This window comes from Oncorhynchus nerka, linkage group LG27 (genome assembly GCF_034236695.1).
Source record: "Oncorhynchus nerka isolate Pitt River linkage group LG27, Oner_Uvic_2.0, whole genome shotgun sequence".
NCBI classification, from domain to species: Eukaryota; Metazoa; Chordata; class Actinopteri; order Salmoniformes; family Salmonidae; genus Oncorhynchus; species Oncorhynchus nerka.
The window spans coordinates 47,790,163-47,797,513 of NC_088422.1; the positions used below are offsets into that span (position 1 = coordinate 47,790,163).

The 7,351-nt window shown below is 42.5% G+C and overlaps 1 long non-coding RNA gene across 1 annotated transcript; it reads right to left on the reverse strand.

Moving 5' to 3' along the window:
* Positions 1-3,355: 3,355 nt before the first annotated feature.
* Positions 3,356-5,116, reverse strand: LOC135565207 (uncharacterized). The gene is made up of 3 exons (XR_010461386.1): positions 4,988-5,116; positions 4,420-4,489; positions 3,356-4,215 (listed from the first exon to the last, which is right to left on the reverse strand). It is a non-coding gene; the product is annotated as an uncharacterized LOC135565207 (long non-coding RNA).
* Positions 5,117-7,351: the final 2,235 nt, after the last annotated feature.

Consider the following 7,351-nt stretch of genomic DNA (forward strand, 5'->3'; position numbering starts at 1 on the left):
GAATGGTCTGCCACCCAAATGACATCCAGCCAACATGACACAACTGTGGGAAGCATTAGAGTCAACATGGGCCAGCATCTCTGTGGAACACTTTCAACACCTTGTAGAGTATATGACCTGATGAATTGAGCCTGTTCTAAGGGAAAATGGAGGTGCAACTCAATATTTGGAAGATGTTCCTAATCCTTTGTACACTCTAGCTAGCGGTAGTTGGCTGTATCTGCACCAAAACTCCAGTATTTCTCATCCTATAGCTTATTCTCCATCTTCCTTTTGAATGTTTTAAATGGTGTGCCAACATGTTTTGAGCACTTATCTCCAAAACAAATTTTCTCATGTCCCTCTGCAGTATCAAATCACAATACATATAATACATTTTTACCTTTATTTTACTAGGCAAGTCAGTTAAGAACACATTCTTATTTTCAATGACAGCCTAGGAACAGTGGGTTAACTGCCTGTTCAGGGACAGAACAACAGATTTGTACCTTGTCAGCTCGGGGATTCGAACTTGCAACCTTTCGGTTACTAGTCCAAAGCTCTAACCAATAGGCTACCCTGCCGCCCCCGCTCGGGATAGTATTTTATCATGAGGTTTGTCAGCAACTATAGTCCCAAACACAAGTGCTTTGATAGAAGGGGGATGCGATTTAAAACCTCTCTCTGGATGAGTTTGAACAACTGAACCGGTTTGCGCTCACAGATTTTAATAATAGTTCATAAGATAATGTGCTCTTTGGCTTCCCAGGTTTGTGAAATTGATGGAAAATTGGAGGCTGAACTTGTAGTAACTTCTATACCCTCTCAAAAAAACACTCTACTCCAAACAGATGCAGTTGCAGTTAAAAATGCCTTTATTAAGTTGGTGTATCCATGTACAGTAGGAAAGTTAAAACAAAGCAAACAATTTCTCTACGACCAAAGTGTGGCAGGATTTTCCTAATAGGGCTGGGTGACTGGACCTCTCTGGCAGTGTAAATCTACTTTTCACTAGATACCACATCAACAGCATGACCTAGATTCAGAGACACACAGGGTACAATAACATGAGAGGATATTGTGGAATTAAGGGCAAGCTGGGCAATTTTAGCTGAGCAGAACCCTCCAGGGGGTGGGGGCTGGCGGTGGTTACATTTCCTCCCCAAATCTCTCAGAACAATCACTTGCATTTGTCATGACAACAACCTCTCCCTCAACGTCAGCAAAACCAAAGGAGTTGACTGTTGACTTCAGCAAGCTCGGAGTGAACATGCCCCGATCCACATCAACAGGACAGCAGTAGAGAGAGTCACAAGTTCCTCTGCTTCCACACCACTGAGAACCATACCACCAGTGGATGCTCCTCAGAGGAGGAAGGTGAGGACCATCCTCCTCAGACAAATTTCATAAAAAAGTAAATTATGTCTGAGGAAGGCAAGCAGCATCATCAAGGACCCCACACACCCCAGCCACGAGCTGTTCTCTCCCTTAACGTCGGCAGAAGATATCGGCGTGTGAGGTCTCATACCAACAGGCTCAGAGACAGTTTCTATCTACAAGCCATCAGACTGCTGAACACTTGAACTGGACTGACCACCTGTTCTGATTCTCGGCACCTTAGCACATATGCACACACACACCCACCCAGGCGTATACACACACACACACACAGACACAGACACAGACACACATATACATTCATGCTACACACACAACACCTGCTGCTACCATACTCTTATTATACTGCTCAGTGTATACACTACCTCCCATACATTTAAAAGCATGCAATACCAGAGCAAAAACATTGGATGTAATTATAGCATTGAATGGACTAGAATCTAACAGTTTCTTGATATTTGTCACAATTTAATCAAATCAAAGTTTCGTGAAAGTCAGCACACTATTTTGGCCACGCGTGAGATTAAATTTCATTCTGGTTAATCTGTTCTGTTGTACTGTTATCACATGTTAAGTTTGAATACAGACACCTTTGAAGTTTTAATGAGGCTTACACAAGTGTATGAGTTCCTCAAGACCCTATGCATATCCCAGTGTTGGGATAGTTACCACAACCTCCTCTGTAAAAGACAAAGGTGGCATTTACCTGACAGCAGCAAGAGACAGCAGAGAGAGAATAGAGCCTTCGTCTCTCCATGAATTTCCGTCTCTCCTTTCCCTATCCTGCATTTCTTTGTCCTTTTGCCTTTCCAGCTTTCTCTCCCCCTATCTCTCTTCCTCTCTCTTGTTTCTTCTCTCCCAGTTCGCCTGCCCCTCAGGTAAGGGCACTGTCTTGCACGAGGCATTGGTCTGATGAATGAAGGGGCTGACTGTACTACGTAGGGGCTTGGCCAGCAGGCAGAGCACACGGCGCACATTGGGCTAAATTACCGCCATTGATTGTGCTGCTTCGAAGCTCTGACAAAGACTATGATCACTCATCTTGTTAAAAGAGGATTATCGGCCTCTTTGTAGCTTTTTATCGGACTTTATAGGCCCTTTTTATCCCCAATTTCATGGTATACAATCGGTAGTTACCGTCTTGTGTCGTCACTCATCGCAGTCTTGTCTCAACTCCCTTACAGACTCGGGAGAGGCAAAGGTTGAGAGCCGCACTGCTTCTTGACACAATACCTGCTTAACCCAGAAGCCAGCTGCACCTGTGTGCACTGCGCCCGGGCCTGCCTCAGGAGTCGCTAGTGCGCGAGGGGACAAGAACATCCCTGCCGGCAAAGCCCTCCCCTAACCCGGACGACGCTGGGTCAATTGTTCGCCTCCCCATGGGTCTCTCCGTCGCAGCCGGATGCGACAGGGCCGGGACTCGAACCAGGATCTCTAGTGACACAGCTAGCACTGCGATGCAATGCCTTAGACCACTGCACCACTCGAACAGGGAATACCGTGCGTAGAGCTGGCGCAGGATATCCTGGGCCGAAGAGACACAACGGAGACCAGAAGCGCTGAGCCGGCACAATCCGTCCTGGCTGAATGCCCACTCTAGCACGGCAACTGCGGGGAGCTAGAACAGAGACACCGTGTGCATCCCCGCATAACACGGTGCCTGACCGGTCACACGCTCCCCACGGTAAGCATGGGGAGTTGGCTCAGGTCTAAACCCTGACTCCGCCAATCTCTTCGTGTGCCTCCCCCAATTTTTGGGGGAGCTGCCTCTCGGGCTTGCCGTGACTCCTGATTTCGTCGCCGTTCCTCCCTCGCTGCTTCTGCCTGTTTCTACGGCACGCTCTCATGCTCTGCCATTACTTCCTCCCATGTCCATGATGTCCTTCACTCCGGGGCATGCTGCTTGGTCCATTGGTGGTGGGATCTTCTGTTGCGGCTCTCGTTGGTAGAAGAAAGAGTGGACCAAAGCGTACCGTGGTAAGTGTTCATGATTCCTTTTATTCAAAAAACACAAAGCGAAAACGAACAGTTCCTTCAGGAATAGACACTAAACATAAAACAGGATCCCACAAAACCCAAAAGGAAAATGACAACTATTATATGATTCCCAATCAGAGGCAACGATAGACAGCTGCCTCTGATTGAGAACCATACTCGGCCACAAACAAAGAAATAGAACACAGACTTTCCCACCCGAGTCACACCCTGACTAACCAGACATAGAGAATACTAAGGATCTCTAAGGTCAGGGCGTGACAGTATTAGTCACATGCGCCGAATACAACAGTGAATGCTTACTTACGAGCCCCTAACCAACAACGCAGTTTCAAAAAATACAGATAAGAATTAGAGATAAAAGTAACAAGTAATTAAAGAGCGTGTGTGTGTAGAGTGAGTATAAATGTATCTAAATATTATGTGTGAGTGAGCAGATGATGGAGTTAGTGTGAGTGTATAGGGCCCTGTAAGTGTGCATAGAGTGCAAAAATAAAAGATTAACTCGGATAGTCCATGTTGCTATTTATCAGTCTTATTGCTTGGGGATAGAAGCTGTTCAAGAGCCTATTGGTGCCAGACTTGATGCACCGGTACCACTTGCCATGTGGAAGCAGAGAGAATAGTCTATTGCTTGGGGGGTTGGAGTCTTTAACGATTTTCCGGTTCTTCCTACCAGACCACACGATGAAGATGTCCTGGATGGCAGGGAGCTCAGCCCCAATGACGTACAAAACAAGTCCTTTTGTGAAGGACTCCTGTAGGATTGACAAATTCCTGCAGGAAAAACCGCTGATGCTCCTGCAGGACTCCTTTGAAACGTACTTCAAAGTCACCTCTAACCTGAATAGGAAACAGCATCATCACGCAGCTGGCGTTAACAAAGCAAGCTTTTATGCTAGCTAGCTACATCTGTTTACATTGTAGCCAATGTAGCAGTGTGAGCAACTAGTGCTAGCAATTCAGTGAACAACTTTCCCAGAATGGAAATATTTAACACAAATAATAATAATACAAGTAAAATATTTGATTTACTCAGTACATTACCCGATGTCACAGGAAGGCCAAAAAGGTCATCAAGGACAGCAACCACCCGAAGAACTGCCTGTTCACCCTGCTATCATCCAGAAGGCGAGGTCAGTATAGGTGCATTAACGCTGGAGACTTAAAAACAGCTTCTATCTCAAGGTCATCCGACTATTAAATAGACATCACTAGCACTAGCTGCTGCCTACATACACAGACTTAATAATTTGTGACTTTAATACATGGAAAACTAGTCACTTTAATAATGTCACTTAGTAATGTTTACATATCTTGCATTACTCATCTCATATGTATATACTGTATTCTATACTATCTACTGTATCTTAGTCTATGCCGCTCTGACATGGCTCATCCATATATTTATATGTTCTAAGTTTTAATTCCATTCCTTTACTTAGATTTGTGTGTATTTGGTATTTGTGGTGAAATTGTTAGATATTACTTGTTAGATATTGATGCACTGTTGGAACTAGAAGCACAAGCATTTCGCTACACCCACAATAACATCTGCTAAACACATGTATGTGAACAATAAAATTTGATGTTCGTGAATTAAGGTGACACCGACCAGAAATGTTTTACGTGGGGTCCTCCTCTTGCAAATCGCTTGGTCTGCTTCTACATCATTGTGGATACATGACATGTAAGTTTTCATGCGTTGTACAGAGGCTGAAGCAAAAAAAAGTGAAATTGCGAAATAAGCTTACAGGTTAAGAATGACAAATAGCCATAATAGTTGTGTTTCAGTGTGAAGCTAATATTACATTGCATTAGGACTGCTGGTGTTTTATTTCCAAGGAGCAGGTTTGCATCGTGATAAATTCATACAACTCTAACACCTATGCATTTTACTAAATGATGCTTAAGATATGTTGGTTTCATTTTCACCTTTTGCATTGATAACTAAATGATAGGCGATATGATGCAATACAACTAGATTAGAAGGCCACTTCATCCTAGTGTAAGCTAAATGCATTGAATACAAAGCAAACACTGGCATATTAAAGGACAATGTCCACTTTAATTATATGCATGCATATCAAACAGGAATATACTGCATTCGGAAAGTATTCAGACAGACCCCTTGACCTTTTTCTACATTTTGTTACGTTACAGCCTTATTCTAAAATATATTTTTTTGTAAAGCAATACACCATAATGACAAAGTGAAAACATTTTTTTTTTTTGCAAATGTATTAAAAATAAAACCAGAAATACCTTATTTCCATAACTATTCAGACCCTTTGCTCTGGGACTCGAAATTGAGCTCAGGTGCATCCTGTTTCCATGGATCATCCTTGAGATGTTTCTTCAACTTGATTGGAGTCCATCTGTGGTAAATTGGATATGATTTGGAAAGGCACACACCGGTCTGGAGAGACATCTCTGGAGAGACCTGAAAATAGCTGTGAGGCGATGCTCCCCATCCAACCTGAGAGCTTGAGAGGATCTACAGAGAAGAATGGGAGAAACTCCCCAAATACAGGTGTGCCAAGCTTGTAGCGTCATATCCAAGAAGACTCTAGGCTGTAATTGCTGACAAAGGTGCTTGAGTAAAGGGTGAGTAAAGGGTCTGAATGAGTAAAGGGTCTGAATATTTATGTAAATGTGATATTTCAGTTAATTATTTTTATAAATGTTTTTGCTTTGTCATTATGTGGTATTGTGTGTAAAAATTCCATTTTAGAATAAAGCTGTAACATAAGAAAATGTAGAAAAAGTTAATTGGTCTGAATACTTTCCGATGGCACTGTACATCTCTCTCTCTCTCTCTCTCTCTCTCTCTATATATATATATATATATATAATCTGTCAGTCTCTTTTTCTCATTTATCAGATGATTAGAAGCAAAAAATCACCCATTATATAAACACCTCTTATTCTTGTGGGGATTCATTTTTTTCCCCCGATCTGAAATACAGTGCCTTGCGAAAGTATTCGGCCCCCTTGAACTTTGCGAACTTTTGCCACATTTCAGACTTCAAACATAAAGATATACAGTGCCTTGCGAAAGTATTCGGCCCTTTGAACTTTGCGACCTTTTGCCACATTTCAGGCTTCAAACATAAACATAAAACTGTATTTTTTTTTGAAGAATCAACAACAATTGGGACACAATCATGAAGTGGAACGACATTTATTGGATATTTCAAACTTTTTTAACAAATCAAAAACTGAAAAATTGGGCGTGCAAAATGATTCAGCCCCTTTACTTTCAGTGCATACTTTCCGAATACTTTCGCAAGGCACTGTACCATGGACTGCCCTACATAGTGATCAAACTACGTGTGTGATGATTTGTTGTGGCTATAGATGCTTTGATATTTATCCAACTATTTGGATGTTGCTTTCCACCAGCTCCTTTAGCTCTGCTGAATTATGATGGATTAATCTCAATTGGGCTCATGAACTACTGAGCCATGTACGTTGCTTCAACTTTAGCATATTCCCATTTAAATGATTTGCCTGACATGATAGCTGCCTAATATGGGCCTCTGCAGTGCATTTAATATTTACCCTGGCATTTAAGTACATGAATAAATGCCAGCTAGGAGGCTACATGTCAGAGTTGCTTGTTAAATACATTAGAAAGACACTCATACAGCAGCAGGCACTTTGTGTTGCTTCCCAAATGACACCCTATTCCCTATATAGTACACTACTTTTGAACAGGGCTCAAAGGGCTCTATAGCGTATAGGGTGCCATCTGTGACTTAACCTCTGTTTTCTTATCTATCGTCCCTACAATGACACATTTTAAGTGGAAAGTATTCAAACTAGCACTTCAGTGTGTTCCACCTCCACACAGTCATAACAAGTCCTGAATTGAATTAATCTCTCTGATGATGAATGGTTGGTGTGTGGAGCCTGCTGTGTCTGTCCATCTTTAGACTGAATGCTAATGCACCAGTAGTGCGAGAATCATGCTCCT